The sequence below is a fragment of the Pyrgilauda ruficollis genome, unplaced genomic scaffold (assembly GCF_017590135.1).
Source record: "Pyrgilauda ruficollis isolate IOZ18807 unplaced genomic scaffold, ASM1759013v1 scaffold35, whole genome shotgun sequence".
In the NCBI taxonomy this organism is placed as follows: domain Eukaryota; kingdom Metazoa; phylum Chordata; class Aves; order Passeriformes; family Passeridae; genus Pyrgilauda; species Pyrgilauda ruficollis.
In genome coordinates, this window is record NW_024524934.1 from 5,897,247 (window position 1) to 5,921,610 (window position 24,364).

General features: G+C 41.3%; 1 protein-coding gene across 3 annotated transcripts in view; it reads left to right on the forward strand.

Moving 5' to 3' along the window:
- The first annotated feature begins 556 nt into the window (after positions 1-556).
- The window catches only part of ATXN1 (ataxin 1), a 243,927-nt gene continuing 220,119 nt past the window's right edge, over positions 557-24,364 (forward strand). For 2 of the 3 annotated variants that reach the window (XM_041475506.1, XM_041475513.1), the window contains exons 1-3: positions 557-645; positions 16,531-16,595; positions 24,040-24,169. The gene's annotated coding sequence lies outside the window, so the exon portion shown is untranslated. Of the gene's footprint in view, positions 646-16,530; positions 16,596-24,039; positions 24,170-24,364 lie in introns of those variants that run through there. The other variant, XM_041475511.1, reaches the window with a different exon arrangement.

The following is a 24,364-nucleotide window of genomic DNA, read 5'->3' on the forward strand; positions in this document are numbered from 1 at the left end:
TGGCAGTGTTCCTCACATAAAAAAGTGGGGATGGGACTCTGAGAAATGTGCAGTGTCCTTGTTACTTTCGTAATTTGGTGTGACTGTGCAAGGTGTGATGGCAAGCAGGGGAAACTGCAGCCAAAGCAGGGGTTCAGTTCTGGTCCCTTTAACAGGAGAGGAAGAAGCATTTTCAGCCTAGCCCAAAGCATTTTCAGCATAGCTACAACACAGGTTGTAGCAGATAGGAGCGTCAACTGCATGGGAAATACTCCTCAGAATGTTTTTCCAATTAATTTCAAAGGAAGAAATCGTCACTGATGAAGGGAGGAGGAAAATCCTTCCCACCTCATAAGTCTCATTAGTCTGATGGAAATATCTAATGCATCAGCTTGTCGTGCTTTGCTGTTTAAGCAATCAGCCATTCTGTTGAAGGAGCGGATTGTAAAAAGCATGTGGTTGGAGTGGTATAAAGCAGGCCAACCCAACATTTCTTTTGTGTCGCCTTTTGTTTTAGAAAACTTTATGGAGTAACAGCACAGATCAGGGAGACAGAAATACATCTGCTGCCAGGCATGCTCAGCCTTCAGCTCCTGGTCTTCTGTCTCCTCCCAGTTCCTCCCAGAAATGAAAGAAGGCTTGAGCAGAAGACCTGCAAGACAGTCAGTGAGTATCAGTGTTAGAAATATTGCCTGACACAGACATGGATGCAAAGTACTGCAATGTACCTTGCCACTGCCAGATGTCTACTCATCTGACATTGCGGAAGGATCTTAATATTGCTTTGTATACCTCAGCTGACACTACTCACCTTGTCACATCTTTTGTATGAGGTGTTTTTATTTCACAGCCTCTGCTGAAACATCCACTCAAGCTAAATTAGCAGAAGAAATGTAACATGGTCTCTCCAGGTCTGAGCAAATGGACATGGAAATGGGGTATTTGTGGCTTCAGTAAATGGAGGTTTGACTTGAATCTCCCATCTAATCTTCCAGCTAATGTGTGGTCTGGTAAGCTTCATTAATGGATTGGTCTTTTAAAGAGTGAGATCCTACAGCTACCTCCCAAACTTTAGCTGTCCTCTGGTAATCAAGTTGACAAAAATTAATCTCTAGCATCAGCTGTGAGGCAGCCAGGAACTTGATCCCCATTACTGAAATTTCAGGGTAGTACAGGGTACTGTTACTGCCCTTGTAACTTTTGCCAGTGAAAAATGGTAGTGCATAATTTTTTATTGGATCACTCTTGATACTGTAGACCATCAAATGCTGCTAACATGCATGGAGGAACTGTGCATATGAGAGGAAGCTCCTTGAAATCATTCTGTTCCTCCTCCTAAGGTGGAGCCAGAGGAGTCACAAGGATCTATTGTTTTCCTGTTTCCTAACTCCTCATCTCTGGAAGCTGACAAGGCTTCTTCCATACACACATGAAACCATTGGAGAGCTGAGGAGATCACGTGGGGAATTATAGTGCCTGCTTTTCTGTAGATGTTATCTAAGTTTTCATATTCATTATTGCAAGCATAAGTATTGCCTTCCCCTAATTATCTCAGTAGCTACCTGAAGCTGTCGTTGCACTGCAGAGCAAGTGGCCAGAAGTGAACCAAACAAGTCAAAGATACCATTTATGTTAAACAGCTGTATCAGAAATCATGTTGATCATGCTAGCTAAATACCATCTTATTTGCAAATCCAAAATCAATTCCTAAAAGATTTAAGTTTAAACCAAACCAGACATGGTTTTGCACTGAAATATGAGAATGCCCATGTCTTCTACACTGGTTTCACCAAAATGGATTTAAAATTATGCCTTTAGAAAAACCAGGATACTTTTTCCTAGCAGTTTAGATCTAGATGATGACTGTAGAAGCAGAGGAGTGCTTTGAAATTCTTTGTTTCATAACTATTCCAGGTGCTGAGGGCCTTTGTTAGACATTTGTTGCACCTCTGTGAACTTTTGGTCTTTAGTATTTGCCTACAGAATATGCACAGAAATAGGAAAACTTCATCTCCATTTCACAAGGACCAGACTGTTGTCTTTGCTCTGATGAGTGCAGTGCAGCTGTGATGGTCCACATAAAATGATAACTACATTTGCAATCACATGCTTGGAAAACTGGAACAAATGGGAGCAGACTGTCAGTTTACCATGCACATATTGCCATGGGTCTGTTCATAAACTTCTCCCCATTTCTTCCCTCCCTGTTATGCCTGGAGGTTCTGCTTCATTGCATGGAGTCCTGAGTAGGTTTTCAAACTTGATCCTGAAGGCTTTGAAGCAAATGGCCTTCTTTGTTTCTGAGATTGGGCCGCCCTTTATGATCATAATAGCACACAAGTGCATTTCATAGACGCAATGAAACTGTCAAGCAAAAGAAGGAAGCTTCTGGACACAGGACCTTCCCAGAAGTTTCATCTAGACTGAGGAATTCCTGCAATGAATAAGATGTCTGTAGACATCATCACTTTCTGAAAATGTCAAACTTCCTATGTAAGTTACAGAAACACACAAGTGCAAGTGTAACCCCTACAGATTTAATCAAGCTCCTTCTCCTATGGGGTGCTAAGGAAGGAAAAGTGGGAGAAATTATTGTTGCTATTTTTACATGCTTGGGAGCTGCTAAGCGATTATAATAATGGGAGTCATAAATTACTTCACCAATGCATTTGGAGATGAGACAGTGAACTGACTCCTCAGAGGAATACAAGATACGTAATCTGAATGGCATATGCTGCAAAGGAGAGGGCTCAGGCACTGAGAAGGGAAAATTATGGATGAAGCTGGATTTCTGTTCTGTTCCCCTGCTTTAATTCATTTGTGTTGCAAGCAAAGCAGGCACTGCATTTGACATCTGCAAGTTTAGTGAAAGTCTTTGCACCTACTACCTGAAGGGTGGTTCAGCAAAAGAAATTCAAAAGTTTATTCAGTGGATTCTTTTTTCCTTTTGCTGTTCCCAAAAAAGAAGCTCATTCATATGCACTTGACAGTGAGAGGTAAATTTTCTGTGCAGCACAAGGTGACTTAACCACATGATTCTCAGGAACAGTTGCGGGAATGCTGCAGCAAAATCCTCATGCCAATGCATGTGAAAACATTGGTAGATGAATCCACTGCCCTGTGGCAATGGGAATCCTGGTCAAAGAATTTTATTCCGAGTGCTGAAACAAATAAAATCCATGGCACAAATCTCCTGTCTGCAGCACTGTGATTCTCTGTCTTTGAGATTCTGTGCAGACTTCTTCCTGGTGCATTGCATTAATATTAAATTAACAACACGCTACTCACATGGAACTTACATTCTAAAAAAAGCTCACATTATGCTGTAAGCCTTTATTACAAAATAATAGCAGTCGTGAGGTTAAAGTTTGTTCATACAGTTTTCTATAGAACATCTGTACATTTTTTATGGAGGATAAAAGCTACGTTCCACGTGTAGCTTAGTCATACGAATATAGATAGATAATGAGTAGTTTATTGAATTTCCTTTTAGATTTTACCATTCACTTATATTCATATAAAGCATGCAAAACATACCAGATTTTTGTAAGTGGTACTTGCTTTTCAGAAACTCGAATTTCTCTGTCAGTGTTCTGCAGAGGATGTGACCTGATATGAAAAGGACCTATTCCTCTAGGATTTAGCTTGTAGCTACAGGCATAAATCAGAGATTCTCTGAAGTAGATTGTAATCCACACTGGAGAGAATAAAGAGAAATCACTAGGTCCATATGGAGCAGGACCTTGAAAAGCTTTATGAGGACCACATTCACTGGAACAGTTACCCGGCATCCAAACCATGGAAGCCCACACAGGCTTCAAAACCAAAATATTTCAGGGCTTTTGTGGCCTTCCATGATGCAGAAGCTGGACAGGATTTTTATTGAATCTGGCCTTAAATAAGCAAAAGAATTTTGTAATCAGTGCATGGTTTAACAGGAAGCCAGAAAAATTCTTTTATTATTGGAATGATATGGTGGGAAAGCTTAGCCCTAGATACAGTCCTGGCTGCTGAACTCAAAAAAAATTTGCCTGCAAGCAAAACTAGCTGGGAGTACAGTAAACTCTTAATTAACCTGAATTGGAAAAGGTATGTATTGCAATCTCATGTTTTTACTTGTGTATGTAAGTCATGCCTTACTTTAACAATGCTGACCCTTCACCCCACAAAAATGTTTCCAAGACCTTAAACAGACCTGAACCTTTAACCCTGATCCCCCTTCTCTTTTTCCCATATTGTAGAAGTACTTTCAATTATTGGTGGAGAACTCTGGATTCAGTTACAGAGCTCCTAACTGCCATTCCACATGTCAAACAGCAGGGACTATTAGAAAGCAATATGTAGCAATCCTCAGCCCTGGTGATATTTCAGCATTAAGCCTCAATCCTGAAGCAGTTGCTTGCTGTATTGCCAGGAGTCTTAAAGTTTTGGTAGATTGCATGCAGAACAGCAGATAAGTGACCACTGCATGATGGCGTAGATTCTAAAGGGATTATTGCATTGTGCTGTGCTGTGAACTTGAAATTATTCCAGTGCTCCCCAGTGAGACAGATGCCATGGTGGACCCAGCAGGAGGGGTAGGTATTCTAACTGCAATTGTTTTTTCTCACCTTGAAGTTATATTTTCATGTTATAGACGCAAAGATTTGCGTGGCATTCAAAAATGTCCAAAGGGACATTAACCAGCATCTGAGAGCATTGTGGAGACTCAGATAAGTGGACAGGGCTTGTTTGCGATCTAGATGAGTGGATCTGAGGTCATTCCTTTATCTTCAGAGTATACCTGTAAGTCATGATGATTTCACCTGGAGCAGCGTGGAAGCATTTCCATAAACAGGGTGTGCATTGTGTAGCAAAATCAAAGCTATGCAGTAATAACTACCCTGCAGCTAAATGGATACTTTTTCCACAGCTGAATCCTTAGAGGGATGATGTAGTTTTTAGTCATTCATTGCCATGTGACTTATTAAAACAATTAACAGGCAAAAAAAGTGGTTCTTTTGAGTGGTTTGGCAAAGACTATGCAGGATGAAGTTCAAGCAGAGTGAGTTTCTACCTCTGTTGGTAGCAGTGTGTGAAGTGGCCAGGGCTGTGGTTCTCTTCTTAGCTCCCCCTCTAGCTCACTGTTTGACCTTGGAAAAGTCTCCTGGCCACTTTGGGTTTTCAACTCATTATGAACTCAAAACTTGTATCAGCTTCTCTAAAAGATTTGCGGGCTCTCCAGGCAAACCTGGGTCCAGCTCTGGGGTTGGGCCTGATGGGTTTATAATTTGAGCTCTGTGTACACAAGGTTTGAGGTTTTGACATGTAACCAGATGAAACATAATGGTTTCAGCTGAGTTTTGCTTTGAATTCTTGCATTCAGCTGCACTCCTCACTTAAAAAGAAGGCCCGAAGGTGGCAGAGCTAAGTGAAGAAACTGTCTACTGAGGGCTTCTAGGAGAAAACCAGATAGTTTCACCAAGTCTGACCTAAAATTAAAGCTCTATGTGTATAGTTAACTGTGGTTTTATATCCAGTGCAATTGCCTGTACCGTGTCCCAGCAGGAGATCAGGAGACACAGGTGCATAGCATTTAAAACCTGCACATTGAAAGAACTCTGCAGACTAACCTGGAAGCCTTGAGAGTGACAACACAGATTTTCCCTGTCTGAAATGCCTTGTCTTGCCTCCTTTTGTTTCCTCCCAGCCATCTGAAAAGTACTGTGCAAATTTAACTTTAACAGTGAGCTACCACCCCAGGACTTGCAGGATGTGTCATCCAAATTTCCTGCAAAGTGGTATTCAGATCCTTTCCTAGCTGACTCACAGCTTCACTCAAAATGCACCTCATGTCCGTTGTCAAGGTTGCTGTGTTTGGGTGCTACTTTGCTAGATCTATGCATCTCTGTCTGGCCTTATAGCTGTGTTCTGGACCTGCAGATGTTTTGGAGGTCTGTGAAGCCAGTGGAGCCTGACATCAGCTCTAGTTTGTCAGTGATTTAAACTCATTTCCGTGCTGTAGTGCTGTGGACACTCCAGCTTATAGCCCACACCTTGGCACACAGTTAATGTAGCTCGCTAAATAGCACAGGCTTAGCGGAAGAGCTTTCCGCAAACAATTGTTATTTTCTTAGGCAACATATTTCAAGGACATGAAGGCTGGGTGAGCTCTAGGTCACGATTTGCTCAGGCTGTCTTTGCACCACAAGCATGGAAGCAATTGCCACTGCTAGATTTAGCTGGCCACACCATGGGCTGTGTCCCAGCTTGGAGGAAACCCGGGTACCTCCCCCTAGGCTCCTGTGCTGGAGGGACCCTCAGGGGCTGGGTTGGCTCAGGCCAGTGGCAGCCCTGATTCGCACTGTGCAGGGGAAAAGGAGCATGGGACCTTCAGGGCCAGCCAGCTCATGGGGACATAGCTGCTCCCCAGCACTCAGGAGGAACTTCAGAGGGCAGAGTCTGGCACTGCATTGTGTAACTTTATTTTAAAGAACTGTGATTTTTATATGGAGCATTTGTGTGCCAAAAATGCAGCTCTTTTTATTTAGTAAAATATCCTTTGGAAAACTTTAAAATCATGACAGGTTTTCATATTTATTTTACATTCAGTTCAGGATTATACACGATCAGCTTTAGGGCCTTGTAGGAGCCAAGAGAATATAAAGGTTGTCAGAAAATTGGAGGCTTTATACCAAACTGTTCTGATTTAACTGGCAGACCATTTAAAGTTACTGAGATTTGGGGAGAAGCAGAGCTTTTCAGAAATGTCAGTCTTCTGAGTGCTGCAATTTCTGACTGGCACCCACTCTCCAAAGTACTGACCTCGGCACCAACAGGAGAACAGCATCAGCATCTTTAAGCTGTATTTTGTTATTATTGTTCAGAAGTTTTGCCATTTCTGAGTAGATAAGTTTCCCCTGGAGATGTAGTAGCATCTGGGCTTTCTTGCAGCTGAGCTTAAAGCTGCCTGGTTCCCTGAAATGAAGTGACAGCTTTTAGTCTTCGATAGGAACGTGTGAATGTATTCGGGTTCATTTATAACACACAGAGAAGAAAATTGATATTAGGGGGGAAAGAAAATAAAAAAAAAGGAGAAGAAAGAGAAAAAAAGATCTGAGGCCTTCATCTGCCCAGGGAGGTAGTATAATGCATCCTCATACTTCAGTCCACGTGAGCAGAGTAGTAATGGGATACACACGCACACACGCAGACAAGCTGGGATCCTTTTCAGTCAGTCGAATTATTCTTTTGGTCAAAGGTATTTTTCTTAGTTCTAATAATAAACACTGAAATCTTGGGTTAGTGCAACATACAAAGATAGACTTTAATATACACAATGCGGGTTACGTGGAACTGTTTCCAGTACACAATGGCCACATTGTTTCTCTTTTTTTTTTTGTTTCCACAAAAGTATAAAAGAGCATCATGCTACAGACAGCACATTTTAGTCTGAAGTGGAACTGGCAGAGGATTTCAATGGAAAGTTGATTTATTTCAAGGGATTATGGGAGTCCAGGGATAAAGCTGGCACCCGGCCACAGGGAGAGCCCTTGACCTAGAAGCAGGAACAGTTTTCAAAGCTGTACATGTACATAACTGAGCAGAACACTTTAATTTAGTGCAGAGCATAACCTGAATTCCTTCTCTGAGGGAAGATGAAAGAAAGAAATTTTATTTCTTAGTAGGACATTGGAAGCTGTATCCAAAGCTCTTTGCCTATTTTACATCTTATTCTGCAGCATTGCAGGAAGCAATTGTTTGTGACAAAAGGCCACTTTCTCCCCTGCTTAACTGGGAAAGCAAAATGAGCTGCCACTCATAAAACCGACTGGATACAGAATTAATTTGCTTTTCTTGATAGATGAAACAAGTTAACAGACCACTACAGGTTACTCTCTAAATCAACATATGAAACGTAATTGCATTGTCTTTCCTCCCCCCTTCCTCTAGGCCTTGAGCGGTAATTATAAAGACTTTAAATCTCCCTAGTGACATCAGCTGGTTAAAAAATTTGGATCACAGGAATAATGTAACCCAGAGCCTGCTTTCAGCAGCGTTGTTCACACTCCAGAGAAGGCAGTTCTATACAAAATACTCATCCATAACTATGCTCTATTAATTTTAGTGGTAGTTTTCAGTAAGCTTCACACTGGGATCCACATCATCAGGCCTATTCCTTAGTCAGAAGGTACAAAGCATAACAGCAAAAAGACCCATCTTTAAAACGCTATTTTGGAGCATTTTGTGAAGACCATGTATTATATCAAACATGCCATAGTAATTACATTTACTGAAACTTCCTAAGCAATAATAGACTTCTAGCTTGGCTGCTCTTAGAATCCGTCATAAACTTCAGCCACCTAATTAAGTGCTTTATTCTGCAGCTTCCAGTCTGGCCAAACGACCACAGGCATCTGTAGGTATCTGACCTGAATTAAGGACTCTGGGTTTGAGCCCTATGTTTCCAGACAGTGCGTCTGACTGATACAGCAAAACCACAAAATGCCAGATGGTTTCAACATATTACACAGCTCCCTGTATGGGCATCCAGCATCAGTGTGTGCCTTCCTGCAAAATTTCACATGCTGAAACAACTTCTTGCAGTGTGGAGACAACACTGTGCCTGAAAACAAAGATTTAACAACACTGGTGTTGCTCAGCCTCTTGTCAACTTCTGGTCTGGGAAAAACTGTCAGCTGTTCTAAAATTAGAAGATAACGTAACGTTGGCTAGAATAGGGCATAGTCTGGGTAGGCTTCTTCGTTATCAGCTTCCTTATTGAACTTTAATCCTTATTTTATGACCTTTCTGCTTGTTTGGGTATAGCTTGCATCATGGGCACAAACTGCCCATCATGGCATATTTGTACAGTGAGTTTGTTTTGTGCATTAAAATGAGACTGGTCAGCTATGACAAGTGGGAACTGAAAGGCTTTCTCACCATCCAAACTGTGGCTGAGTCAGAGCCCACACTGGGAGGTCCTTTTGCTATGTTACCTAAAGCAATCTTCCATGAGACCACCAAGTCCCCCTGCATGCTGACTAGTCTGCTGGCTTCCTCCTAACTTGCATACAAATACCCTGGATCTCTAGGGAGATGGGAAAGAGCCATGGAGCCAGCTCTGTGCAACAGAGGGAGCCTCCTTCCTCAGTATGTGCATACACCCTTTTGTTAGGCTCTGGAAGGCAGACCCCGACCTTTTGCATTTTCTGAGCTAAGTCTTTCAATGCTGTGAAGCTCTTTAAGCACCCAAAATATACTTCTGTGTGTACTCTGAGCCAGCATCTGCGAAACTGGCGGGATTGGTGCCTGCTTCCCTACGTAATCTGTGAAGGAGAAAGAAGGCTAATTTGGCTCTCAGAGGAGAGGGAGATATTCAGCTAGTCCTGTTCCTTTAACATATGCTGCCAAGACGTTGATAAGGTACCCTAGCTCCAGGTATCATAGGAGATGCAGGCATTGCAAGTGCATGAGATGAAACCAGGCTGCATTTGTGATTCTGCAGAGTTTGAGACTTCCATCCAGGAATCCCATGAAATGCAAGGGTATTAGATCCTGCCTACAGGCAACTGCCAGTGTCTTTTCTTGGCCATGCCTGTTTCTTCTAAAGCCTTAAGAATTGGGCCTTGCAAGCCTGATCCTGAACTGAGTGACACAAAAATTTCTCCTGGCACATGCTGAAGGAAACGGTGAACTGCCAGCTCATTTTACCCCTCATTAGGTGAGGGGAAGTTGCATGCATTTGGGAAGGCCAGCTTTGTGCTCACCATCCCTGCCATGGTGTTCAGGAATTCCTGAGAGGCTGCCACTATAGGGCAGGAACGACTGTGCTCTGTAACGGGTTGCCCATTCCTTTACCCATGCTTCCTCCAAGTTCTCCATGTCCTTTCTGAAGAAGTTTTATATCTGAGATATCAGAAGTACTCCAGATGTAGCTACAGTCCTTGTAATCTAGGGTATTATCCCTGAGCACATCCTTCTGGAGAACTTGGCACTGGGATGTCATGAAGAGATGGACAGGAAAAAAGGAATGCTTTCTTTTTTAAAGGTTTAAAAAAAAATTATCTTTGTGCATTGAATGCTTTTTGCAGCCAGGTTACCAGGGACATTCTGTGAAGAAAGCTATGCTTGAATTCATTTTCAGCTTATGTCGTAACACCACTCCTCGGCATTAGTACCAGTAAGTTTATAATCAAATACATGGCAGCTGCACCACCAGGCCATCAAGGTCACTTTTTAATTCACAGTCCTGTCTGTGGTTTGGTGGAGAAAAAATAATTATGAAATCCCTTGGGAAAGGGCTGTCTTGATGTGGCCAGGCACATACCACTAGTAAGCATTTATATAGCATCTTTTGTACTGATAGAAATGAATAAAAAGGAAGAACAGAAACATTTTTTGTAGCTTTTCCATAGCAAGAAAACATGTAACTGATTTTATTATGTGCTGCTTATAATTACTCTTTTTTGTATCCACCAATTATGGCAAAGAACAGGAGAACTCTAATGACAGTAATGTTAACTGAATAAAATTTTAGTTACTTTAGCTTTAGTGAATAATTTGTCTTCCTCAACCTGATTTACTGATATCTTAGTTGACAAGGCTCCCCATTCTGTGTATTCGTTTTGTAGTTAGAGAGGGATTGTTTATAATTTACAGTTTAAGTCTGAGTGCTGTTATTTCGCACTGTCAAAGAGCATCTGTTACAGTAGATGGCTCTTCATATGTTAGTGCCACAAAAAATGAAGCATACCAGCCATGTTAGCAGCCAGTTTATGAGCACCCAGTAATGTTCAGCTGTGTAAAGGGGAATTTCTTTTGAAAGGGCAAAAAATAGAATTGCATAAGTGAATTCTGTGCCGTCATCTACAATGCGATGAGCTTGTGTAGGACTCACTCACACCAGCTGTGTAATCCACGTTCAACACTGGTTCTCTGCGTGGGGTAAAATCTGGGATAAAATTTGTTTGTAGGCATTTGATTGTTACCTGATCATCCCTACAGGCTTCCCAGTGTTTTAACCACAAGTTTGCCAGAAGATAGCCTACATACTTCCTGATCTGTAAGTAGAATGAATGTAGAAGATCTGATTTAGCTGTAACCATACACAGGCAAATTTTAGCATAGTTTTCATGGTTGGCTTTGTCAGTACAGATAGGACAAAGTAATTTCATAGCAAGTTGGAATAAATGCTGTTTGCCTTCTGACAAGACCTGAAACCTCATCAATGAACCCTAGCAAGAGACTTGTTGTATTTAGGGCTGATTATGAAGCTTTACTTCTTTTAAACTTCATTTTATGTCCTTATTTCTGCCTGTTTGTTTGGCTGAAGAGCAGAACAGTAAAAGCCATTGTGTATGAGACTTCTCTTCACTGTACCTTGGTGAAGGCAAGCAAGGGTTGTCAGCAGTGCAGCTGGCACTAGGCAAATGGTACTGTACAAGGTTTTACCACTGCTGATAAGATCCTAACCCTTGATCAGTCATGCTTTGAACTCAGTTCATACCATCACCACAAGTAGTATCACTCTCTCTACAGAAATATTAGTTGTGACTTCATAGATCAAACCAAACCGTATACTGATTACAAGTGCATACATGTTCACTGAGGGCTTCCTGTGCACCTAAAATTGTAGCCTAGCCAGCTTTTATGGAGCTCTTTATTTCAGAATAAAGCTGATCATCTAAAGCCCAGGATATGAGTAGCCCAACTGGATCTCAGTTGTGGTTGTGGATCCTCAAAATTTTAAATAAATCGGGCCTCACATTACCTGTTAGAGACCACACAGTCAGTCAGTGAAATGTGTTGTACTTTTTCCAGCTGCTCATAGGCTCACAAAAGTATGAGGTTTAAAAGAAATGAAAAAGTGTCTTCAAATGTTATAAAGTTTAAACAACAAAGAATTGGACATTGCTAGTTACATCAAGCACTTATTGCTCCACTCTATCTCATGTTTCCTTTGATCTATTTTAAAGTCATTGCAAACTTTGTTAAAATCCAAATTCCACAATCTTCCCCCCCCCGCCCCCCAAAGTGTCCTTTTGCCTTGGACTCATATTTTGAGAAGCCTACTTCTTTTGTGTTACTAAAATGCCAAGATTTTAATGGAATGCTTTATTAGGTTTCCAAGTGCTTCTGGCCAATAACAAGCAAAGTTCAGCTCAGTAGTTTTAATCTCACAAACATCAAATCTGTTTTCCCTGCATGTGAGAAGAGCCATGCAGCTCTTAAGAAGATTAAAGCTATAAATTCTAACATTACAAGGGCCAATACTTTCACAGTCCAGATCAGGATGGGTTATTTTATGTAAGTTTGTCCTCATGTGAATTTCTAATACTATTCCTTGAGTTTTGACTGGGCCTCCCCCTCCTCTTATCCAGCTGTGTACTAAAGTATGCTATTTGTAGAAGATGAATATATTGCTTTTTCTTTTTTTCTGTCTCTTTATTTCGATATTAGGAGGTAAATTAAATCATTTTCATTATCAGTGCAGCTCAGAAAACCATCTGTTGCTCAAAGACACCAGGATCAGCAGTCAGCCACCCTCAAAGTAAGCAGCTGTAAATCTAGAGTGACTATACTTTCTAAATGCAGAGAGGCTTTTACATTAATCTCCTGGACTTGCTGAGTAGCTGGTACAGTGCCCAAACACAAGTAAACTCAATTAGTAAAAATAGACATGATGTAGCACTTCAATATACGGTGTTTAAGCATGTGTTCTACAAAGCAGAAGTGCTCTGTTCAAGTCCCAGATACTCTGCTGTTCTGTTCTGCACATGTGATTCACTTATTTTCCTGGCTGCCAAATACCTCATAAAAAGCAGTAGCACTGTTCTGTTTTCATAAAGATGCAGTACTGCTGTCATTTACATAGGTGTGGATCGGAAGAAACTCATGCAAATTTTTAGGACTCTGGATGTTCAGCAACTCTCAAAAATTGTACTTTACAGTTGTCCCTGGAAAGCTACTGTGCAAACCAGCTTTAGTGTCCTTGTGTTTTTTATTTGCAGATTACATGAAACATACTATTACCAGCAGATAAGAAACATTTGCAAGAAACATACTTTTTGGAGCTTTGCTCTGCGTTACAGGGTGGATCTGGGTACATTACTTTGCAGCTTGAGACTATGGGCAAGTTTCCTTCTTTACCTCCTTTAGCAATATAGCAGGCTACACCTTTTTTTTATGGCAAGCTGATCAAAGCCAATTTATTCAAGTGCAAGTTCTCTAAGATCCCTGTGCTCCACTGTGTAACAGAAGGGCTTAGGTCTGGGTGTGGTGTTCTTGACCTTCTAGTCTTTTGTCTTTCCAGCCTGTTTTGCTTCCTCTGTCTGCCCAGTTTTAGCCAGAAGAGTGATCTAAAGAGACCCTGTTTGTTTTCCGTGCACATTATGATAGGCTGCCATTGTGTAACAACATACAGTATGCAGGATAAAACACCCTGCTTATTATAGTGTAGTTAAAAGGCCTGTCACTATTTCCATTTCAAATTCCTATTTTCAGGAGTTTACTACTGAGCCGTAACAAATTGCAGGCAGGAAACTTGGCAGTCACATTCCCAGCCTAAGAGCAAATGCTTTAACCAAGTTTAAATAAATAAATAAATTAATATTAATGGCAAGTGCTTCCAGCATGCAAAAGAAAGGAGGTTTTGTTATTGTTTTGTTTGTTTTATCCTTGAAACAAATGATGACGATTAAGGAGGGTATTTACATACCAACCACCCTTATACAAGAGTTATACACCAGACCATGAGCAGTGTTACCAAGTGATGGAGATGATTATCTGGTGGTCATTCCTAACTCTCCTAAAAGGAATAGCAAGAAAGGAGGACTATTAATCAATGGATATAAGGTATTAATTCCTAAATATTGGGAAAGGCAGAAGAGAGTTGTATATCATAAATACTTACAGTGCTAACAAAGCACAGCTTGATAACCATGGTGGGTGAGAGTGAAATTCTTTGGGGTTAGCTTAAAAGGAGCAAACATCAAAGAAAACAAAATAATAACACTGTAGAGTTGAAGAGTTTGAAGTAGAATAACTAACAGGTGAAACATTTGAAGGGTAAATGTATTTTCAATATATTTTAAAAATCCAGATTTTAATTATACAGCCAAATATTCAGAGTTTGAAGTCTTGAAATAATTAAAAACCACTTTTTGGTCTGTTGTGCAGATAGCAGGGATTTCAAGCTGGCAAATTCTTCACACTTATCTTTCTATTCATTGAAGATTTGAGCACTAGAGGGAATCTGGGTACTGGTGACCATAAACTACACTAGTTCAATGTGCTACTAAGGGAAAGTGCCACTACAAGAGTAACAGATTCAGAGGAAGCAATATACTGGAACTTAAGTAATCCATTTAACATTTTGCTTAGTAAGAAGCGTTAGAAATGTGAACATGTCAAAGGCAAATCCTCAAAAGGCAAAATAAATAGGGAAAAGCAGGTTCTTCAAGAGTAAAAGGGGCTTGGCGGTTGTTGGAATTTTTTCTTTCATTTTGTTTTCAGAGAATTATATTTTTTGTATATTGAAAGAAGAAAACACTGTAATTTCACCTTTGGAGAAATCTACCTTTTTGTCCCACTGATTGTTTGCCATTTCTGAAAAGTCAGCTGGCCTCAAAACTGCAGTCTTTTCTCAGGGGGTAACTGTTCTGAGAGATAAGTCACATAATGGAGTATTTCACTGCATCATTTACTGCAGACAGCATTACCTGTGTGCCTATGCTGTAAACTGCCTGGGGAGGAAACTTGGCCTTATATAACTGACTAGAGAATCTAGTTTGAACAGGAAAGGGGTGCTGATCCACACTTAGGGATCTGGGAGATTATTAGAATCTAAAATAAAAAAAAAGGTTTTAGAAAATCACCATAGGAAAAATTTTTATTTCCAGCTACAAGGAGATTTTGTGATCTCATTGGCGAGACCTTAAATGTGTGCAAGGTTGAGATAAATGTGTCTTAGTTCAGATAAATGGTTTTGGAGGCCAGACAATGTCTTCCTCTACAAGTTGAGCCTTTAAGGGACAGTTGTAGAGCCTGCAAGCTCCTCTTCTGCAATTTTCAGGATGATTGCTACAAGGAACTCGAAGAAACTCTTCAACTTGGCAGTGATTCCTGCTGAGCTGAAAGCTTCTGGGAATGTTCTTGGGAACCTCTGATACTCTGAAGAGACTCTAACAAGAGACAACAGTGGTGCTGGGATGCTTGCCCAGATGATAAACTATGCAGGAATTTCTGTACAGCTGATAAACTCTGCTCAGGACCCCGTGAAGCATATACATTGTGTAACAATACCTGTAGGCTCTCAGAAATACCCTTGGGGGCAGCAGCCACTGTTATTCAGTAGTCACAAGGTCTGTCCCCTCTGCTCTCTCCTCCCAAAGTGGGTACCTGGTTTGACTCAGAGTTGTTAGAGGAATTGCTTGCACTTTCCCACCCCTCTGCTCCCCCCTGCTATGCGTTTTTAACCAGCAGGGGGAAACAGGAGGGCTCAAGAATTAGAGGGCTTATGTATATATACTACATGATGAAGACTCTGCAAAGAATATATCCTATCATATAAACATGAAAGAAAAAAACGGCTGAAGTTGTAATGCAGCAAGGGTGGCAAGGTCCCTTAAATACCACTTCAGTTTGCAAGATTTTGGGGTGTATTAAGAAAAAGTTTGCTTTGAGCTGTGTCTGGAGATGGATCACTATGGAGAGGAGAGAGGTGGTGGTGCCTTCATATGCAACTGTCATGCTTACTGCAAAAGGAGCAGCATTCAGAGAATAGCAGGAAGAGCAATTGTACAGAGGTGATCTTGGCTGAGACTATCTCTGGGCTAACTTTCTTTGCATTTACCAGCAGGCAAAGGGTGTTCATCTGTGCAGTTATTGCAGGGTAGCTGGTGTCCTGTAAATCCACACCCTTGAATGCCTCACTAAAACATGTTCATGAGGCCATACCCTCAAGCACAAAGCTCACTTTAAATATATGAATCAGAAGCATTAAGACAACGGGACAACTTGTACACAATAAATTAAACACCAACTTTACACACCTAGCTGAAAATGAGCCAGTTAAGGGAGAGAAATTACTTAATACCTATGTCCTAAGAAATGAGATGTATCATGGAAAGGGGAGAGACAGATTAAATGGCAGGAAAACCATCTGGCAGTCCCACTTTTGTAGCATGTCATATTTTTCAGACCTATTATCCATATAATTGTGTGAAATAATCAGAGTTTGGTGGGAGATGCCCCATCAGTTCTGATTTTCTACACAGGAATGGACTGGTTGACAGAGGTAGTTTATGAAATGGGAAGGGTTTTAGTCAGCATGTGTTGCTAAACAAGTATGAAAAAAATGTAGATAGTACCATGGGTTTATTTTTGTTTACATTACTACTGTTTTCTCTTGTCCTTGATATGTGGAGTTGTTGCTTTTCCAAGTCCTTGGCTAAGCCTTGAGAAAAGAGGGCATTCTGTATTGCTTTTATAGTAATAATACTTGTACTTCTCTGTGTCATCACTATTCCGTGGAATAAAAGGGCAATTTTTACTATCACTTTTCTACAGGCAGAAGAACAGAGAGAGTGCAGATGTCTCAGGACTAAGACCAAGACAGAGGGACTCGAAACCAGGTAAGAATTGCAGCAGAAGCAATGAAGACTTTGACTGGTTTTGGTAACAAGCTTTCCAGCTTGGAAGAAGGTGGAATATGATAAAGGGCTGCAAAGATCTGTGTAGCATTGAGAGTATGGGTAGGGACTGGCCACTCCCTGTCTCAGTGCAAGAGCTAGGAACACTGAATGAAGCAGGCAGGATGAAGGGACTCCTCTTGCATCAGGGACTTGACCTGTGCAATGTGACATAGCACATACCTGCAGTTTACAGATGGCAATGGAGCAGACTGTACAAATCTTGGGAGATAAATCCTCTGAGGATCACTAAATGGGCAGAAACCTCATTCTGCTCAGGTAGTTCCTTAAGCTGAAAATAGTGGGAGGCTGAATAGTATGTGGATAGAGTAGTATATGTCTCCCTAAGCATCTGCTTATGATCACTGTTGTCCTATGGCCACTGTGTGGCCATTCTTATGTCCTCTTGCACAAAGAAGATGAGAGGATTCCCAAGACAAGAGGAAATGGCCTCAAGTTGCACCAGGGGAGGTTAGAATTGGATATTAGGAAAGATTGGTTTTTTTACAGAAAGGGTTGAAAAGAATTGGAACAGACTGCCAAGGGAAGTGGTGCAGTCACTATTCCTGGAAAGTGTTCAAAAAATATATGGCTACGGCATTGAGGACATGGTTTAATGGTGAACGTGGTGCTGGGATGACGATTTGGACTTTATGATTTTAAAAGTCTTTTCCAAGATGATTAATGATTCTATGATTCCATTTAGTGATTCTGTGATTCTATGAGAGTATAAACTGTGAAAACTCTTTAGTTTTCCAGACTAGGGTCTCTTGAGTAGGAAAGCTGGTCGTGAGATGGTCCTGCCCCCAGCGTGACCACTCCATTCTCTTGGCTATACTTGACCCCATGACAAAACTGTGCATGCATGAACAAATCTATCCATGAGATAGAACCTACACTTCACAAGAGTTTGAATTTTATGATCTTTGAAGAGGCCCTGAGGCAAAACCCCACCCACTTTAGAAGAAGACTAAAGATGAGCTTTCAGTAGGCAGGTGTTTCTGGTCTACCTGGTTGCCCAGGTAAGTTCCTTTTGATAAAACTTCTTTCACACTGTTGTGCTTTGCTTTGTCTTTGTAATTGCTATGTCTCAGGGCTTCTAGAGCTTTGAATAGGTATCTTTCATTACCTTAAATATAAATAAATTGATAATATCATATAAGGATGATATAAGAGCAGACCAAGGACAGATGAAGCAGAGTAAGACAGGCATAAATGAGAAGTCTTCTTTGGCAAAACTGGGTAGGGGGAAAGAGAGAGACATGATATGACATCTCGGTCAATATGAGAAACCTTTTTGTCATTAGTAGAAAGGCCTCTGCTGAAGGGTAAAGAGAAAACATGAGTATCTGGCAGATCTCTGAGAGAAAGACGCTACCTTTGTGCAGTAAGAAGTCAAAGTGATGCCAGCCTAGTTTTCAAAGGGTCTGCACAAGCTGAAATAACTCTGATTTAACACTATATCCTACCTCAGGCCTCCTGTCACTTTTCCCAGGACACTTTTTTTTTTAAAACTCTGGAGTTTTAGGGTTCTGTGGGCATGTACCTGTCACCTTGCAGAAGAAACATGAAAAATACCCTATCAACTTGTAATTGGATAAATTGAAGGTAAATGTTTACCATGCTCACTTAGGTTGTTGGTCAAAGCCTTGCAAGGCTGAGGAATTCCTACTCTCCAGGCAATACACTGTCATATCTGCTCTCCATCTCTGCCTGGTGATTTTCCAGTTATGAGTCAAATCTAAGGGGATATAGCAATTATTTCATGCCAAAATTATCCCATTTCAATTTTTGTTTGATATTTAGGAACTGTTCAAAGTCTTCATTCCTGTGCATCAGGTGACTGTAGTTTTTTGCTATATGATACCTTTTGAAAACAAAGAAATACAGCTCTTTCCTATGTAGGTGATGCCTGTATTTGAGGACCATTAGTGTCTTTCTGGTTAATACTGTCTTAGTTACTAGTTTTCTTTTTGGAGAAGATATAGATACAAAATAACTTTGGTCTTGAACATTACGAAGCTTGCACTTCTTGTTTGAAACCAAGGCATGAGCCCAAATTTACCTATATTGGATGAGTTTGGTAAACCAGACTTCCGAATTTGCAGGACAGTTTTGGGGGCAAGGCCCGTGTGTATCATATTTTGTGAAGAGGTAGAGACAGTGAGAGTAGAAAATAGCTGTCATTATACGTTGTGCATTTTCTCAACAAAACATAAAGATTTTTAGCATGTGAACAAAAAGAGCCGACTTGGCAGCAGGATTGAGCACAGTGGCTCTGGAAGTCTGATAGGTCGATTATCCATGAGGTAGGAAGGATTTGTTCAATAGACCAGAACAGCTCAATTGGGGCCATTAAAGGATTTAGGAATCAAAAATCCATGTTTTCAATTTCTATGTCTGTTCAAACAGGTAACCAGTCCATTCTAGCCCATTCCCTTCCTCTCATAAAAACTCATGGCACTTATCAAAACCTGTACAGCATTGATCAGAGAGACTAACGGGTTTTGGAAACCACAGTGCCTTATGTGTGGGTAAGACATTTTAAGAAAGGTCAAGAGATATTTCCCAACCCTAGATGTTTACAGAGTAGATGCTAATCTAATCTGTCTAGACCATAACGCCCTTAAGAGACAGAAAAAATCCGGGTAAGTGAACTCCCAGATAAGTCTCTGTACCAGGTATGATTTAAAGGAATGGGACAGCGTGTGTCTCTTACAAGGGCATATGGTCTCTGGCTGCTCCCAGCTAGCACCTGAGAGACCTCTCCCAGATAGTGGCTGGCAAATTCTCCTGAATGTTGGTTGAATGTTAATCCTTGTTAACAGCACTGCCTTGACATCCCTGGAAACAAAGCATTTCTGCAGAGCTGAGCTTCCCCTCTGTGTTCTGCTGGTGTACTTTGACCCCAGGATGAAATTATCACTTCCAGGAATAAGACAGAGTTTAGTTTCCATTTGTGCTTGGCCCTTCTGCTCACACCAGCCATCTGGGTAGCTGCAGTGTCAGGGGAAATACATGGAGGCCAGGACACAGATTGAGGCCTCAGATTGCTGAATAGCACTGGCCATAAAGCATCTAACGGGTCATAGTAGTTATTACTTGATAGGTGCCCAGATCAGTTAAGCACCCCTAGAGAAGAGCTGAGCACTTTTATTTTCCACTGGTTGCCACATCTTATGGGGCTAATTGTGGCTGTGGTCCATCCTGATGTGGTCACTGGTAGGTTAACAGATCTTCCCTTCAGAGCAGTGACCTATAACTGACTGACCTCGTATTCAAAAGACTAAATTGGACTAGATTTTGAGACTTTAGAACAGTCCTCAGTTTTCTTAATTCCCCGATGAATTGCTTTGCCCAGTTTTAAAAAAGCAACAACAAAAAGACAGCATCTCATTTCAGATCTCCATCTAGGGACCTATTGTTACTTTAAAGCCATTGAAGCTATTGTTATTTGAAGAGAACTTGATTGCTTCTTTTAAAAAATCAAGACAATGGTAAGGTAAACATTTTTCAATCTAAATATCCCATTACCTAAACTGTAAGGCATGACAAATAATGATTTCTTCATCACCGTACAACCCTTACCTAGCCACAGTGTAATAAAACAAAAAAATATTAATGGCAGCCTTTCCTTTGAATTCACTTGCAAAGACCATTTTAGATGATAAGATTTTTCTCTTTGAGTCACAGTGTAGTACTATATACTTGCTTAGTTTTCATGAATGCTTTACTCTCCTTTCACTAAATGTTAATTTGCATGAGATACTTGTGGCTTTAAAGAGACAGCATTGGCTCTCTGTGTCTACCAATCTAATTTCCTTGCATCTGAAGATAATCACAGAGTTCTGGAGAACATCATCAACAGGGGATGTTTTGACAGGGGATACACTCATTTCTAAGTGCATGCACAAAAATGAAAGACATTAGTCATATTTTGTTATGTTCACACAAGTGACATTTAAAGATATAGTCCAAAAACATTATTGTTCAGATTGTGTAAATTTTTAACTTTCCTGAGGAAAGCATACCTTAGTTAGCAAGGTGTAATCCAAACTATAGTTTCTCATTTATTAAAGCTGTAAAAATACGTTTAATCAGCTGCATATGTCTGAAATAATAACAAAAATAACAGCATTAGCAAAAATTATCTGAACGTGAGAGAGCTGTAAATAGAATGGAGGTGAATTGGACAGTCAGCAGATTCAGAGTTGGATTAAAAATATCTTACTTAAGCCAAAAACATGGCAACCAATATTTTCTGTTATAAAAATATTTGAGATGAATTTAGTTTTATGAAAGCTGTCAGAAGCTGAAATTAATAGCAGAAGTTCTCTGTTTATTTACAAGCCAATGCTATCTATACCTGAACAGTAAAGTGAGGCACCTTACAAGCAGTGACAGCAAACCTTTGATTGTATTCAGAAATCTTTTTTTCTGGCAGATCAGAATGACCTGTGTGTTCATGTTCTCTCGGAGTAACCTCTGCCTTGATAATGCTTGTCATTTGAGCAAATGGTATGACAGGTCTGTGAGGTGGATTACTACTGTCCACTAGAGGCTGTAATGAGACCAACAATGCCATTTTATGACAGATTGAAGATTTGAACTGTAACGATCAATAATTGTGAGATTACTTTTCACACTCAATACACTGTCAATCACTGCATTTCCCTGAATGCTAGTGTTAAAAAAAATCCAACTTATTATGCCTCCTATTCTCCCATTTTTTATAAGTACTATTAATTGTATCAAACATGCTGCGTAGATGGCACATTACAACTAGTGAATTGAAAAACAGTTTCTTCTAGACAGTGTGCATCTTGCATGTCGAATTGTTTAGTATCTTTTGGTCAGATTATATTCTCCTGGGAGTCCTATCAGTTTCAGCACATCACCAGCAGTAAATGAAAACACTTGGGTCTGTGTGGGTTCTTGTGTGCCACTCACTTGCCTTCATCAGCACCTCGATGTTTTGTGGAATCCTTTATGCAGGGAATACATTGAGGCCCAGTATAGGCCCTTGGCAGGGAAGCTGCTGAGGCACAAGGGCATCTTGTGACATGGTTGCATATCCTGTATTTTAGGCCGTGTTTGTAGAGGCATAGTGCCCTCATCCCTCGTCTGTTAGTGCAATCAACATATATCAAGTCAGAACGGAGCTGAGAGTGCCTTATGAACCTGCCGTGGCTAGTGGCAGTTGTGGCACTTCCCAGAGCCATGGGTTAAGTGCCTGCTGGCTAAAGAAAGCACTACTGCTTTAACTTACAATGCACTTACATTGTGGGGCTCTCTTTTCTACGCTGAAGCAGAAACATAGACAAAGATGTAAAAGCCTAGAGTATACAGTGTGGCAAAAAATGAGGGTCCTGAGGCGAACACTATAGCCACAGAGTGGTGGAACACACAAGCCTCTTACATGAGCCTGCTGCAGAAGGGAAAGTTGCCCAAAGCTTGCTTCAGCATGAATGTGGCTTCTCTTTCTCTGCGTGTGCCACACCTCTTGGCAAGGTGAATGTTTGAAAAGGAAAGATTCCTTTCTCCTGAGGTAACACTCTGTACTACTGGAATAAAAAAGGTGGCAGACAGAATGCCTTGTACTCTGAATTGAACCTTGATGATGGGTTTTCAGTTTCTCCAGGGCTTTCACTTGATTTTCAGTAATCTCCAGTCTTTGTCTCTTTCCCTTGGTTCCTTTTATTAAATCAATGAACCTTACATTAGCTGGATGAATACAATTTTGCTGTCTGCTTTGCTGCTTTAGATTCACTCTCTTGTAGTACTGAGTGGCATATTTGTCAAGATATCTTGGCCTGTTGCTGCTTCTGTCTGCAGATCACTGCTAGAACAGAAATCATGTTGATTTTCATAGTGAACCTGAACTAAAGATACAGGAGATGCTGTGGTAAAAGATCCTTATGTTTCCTAAAGCTAGTCTGTATTACAGTATCAACTCTTAAATCCAGAATGCTGCGGCTTACAATGTTATTAGTACGTTCTTTAGCAATTACAGTAAGCCAGTACACTCCTTTATAGAAGGGACTCCTTTGCTGATCTGCATAATGGCAAGCTGAGTCCTAGGGTACTTTGCATCTAGACTCTTAATGCTAGATTTAATTTGCAGCTAAAACCTAATGCTAATATAAAACGGACACATAGGAGGTATACCTGCTAGAAACTTGGTACCTTGGAGCTTACTGTCATGGCAAATTGGTACAAGCTGCATTAAACAGCTTGATTTGGGTGGCCATGTTATATAGAGTGCACACCTCAGGCCTTTCTGAGGTCTGGGACCCCACAGAGTCCAGCTCCTTGGAGCTGGCGTGTAACAGCCTTTGGTATTTATGCAACATTTTCTTGCAACGTCCTTGGTGTGGGGAGGGGCCTCTGTGCTCTACTTCTCTTCCCAATGCCAAAGCAGAGAGTGAATGGCTTCTTATGGGCCACTGTTGGGTTGCATGCAAGCATACCATCCCACCATCCTTTGCCTGCATTTGTCCTATTCATTGCTTTAATAATTTGTTTTATTTCTTTAAGTTGCACCTAGCTTAGTAGCTTGATTTTTGGGGGTGTGGGTGGTTGTTTAAATTTTTTTTTTAACATGAAGACCAGACTGAGACAGTCCAGAAGGAAGATATTTTCTCTGGTCTCTGTTTTGCATCTGTGCCTGTTACTAGCCCATCGCTGTAGTTTGCAGACACCTGCGTTGAGGGAAGTAAGAGTAACACGCTGACACTGGAGTGCCAGCGTCACAGGGGAGTGTAAGTTGCCATAGTTGGTGGGGCGGGGGGGAAGTTCGGGAGTGGCTCCCAGTGGTCTGCAGACAGCCGGGAGAGATGCAAAAGGATCTTTGATGAAACCAGTGCTGAGGAATCCAGAGGGAGTTAGTACCCAAACATGCGTGGTTCAGCCCTGCCTGTCTTGTAGTTCAGTGACGGTATGAGTCAGAGTCTCTTTGGTCTGAATGAAGTGGAAGGTACTTTCTACAAAGCAACTCAAGCATATGCCAAGGATCTGGATAAATAAAACTAATTCAGAAAAAGGGAGTGGGATGCAGGCTCTTGCTCTAAATCACTTCACAGTTCGCCACAGCAAAATGCAATATGGCATCTTAAATAAAATCACCCTCTTCTGACTCTCGCAGAGGCTGCTTCAGAGCATTCCCTGGTTTCCAGCACAGTTTTATTTCCTCCCTTAGAGAGACAGACCAGCCTTGACTGAGCAACCGATTTTCATGCATCCTTTAAACCAGCATACCCTGCCTTTTCTGAAGGACAGCACACGTCGCTAGCTGTTTCTTCCCCCTTAAACAATATAGGTTCGGGGTTGGGTTGGTTTTTTTTTTTTCTTTTTCCCCTCCCCATCTCATTTTTTTCCGCCTGCAAAGTGATTTGAGAGCCCCGCGACGCAGCCTGCTACAGGAGCGGGGACTTCTCTGGAACACTGGCGTGCACAGGGATTAATCCCACCGTAGAGAGCCAGCCTGGCCTTTGAAGTGTTACAAGGGGAAGGAGGAGGTAAGTGTCGAGGCGAGCCCCCAGCCCCCCTCCCCGCCCTCGAGCAGCGTGCGGCGGCCCGCAAAGGGTTAAAGGCCGCCTTGGCCCGGCGGTGCCGTGCGTATGCAATAATCTGTGTGGCTCTCTTGGCCGACTGCCAAAGTGTTGCCTTGCCTCCTCCTCCTCCCTTCTCTCCCCCCCTTCCCTCCCCCCCCC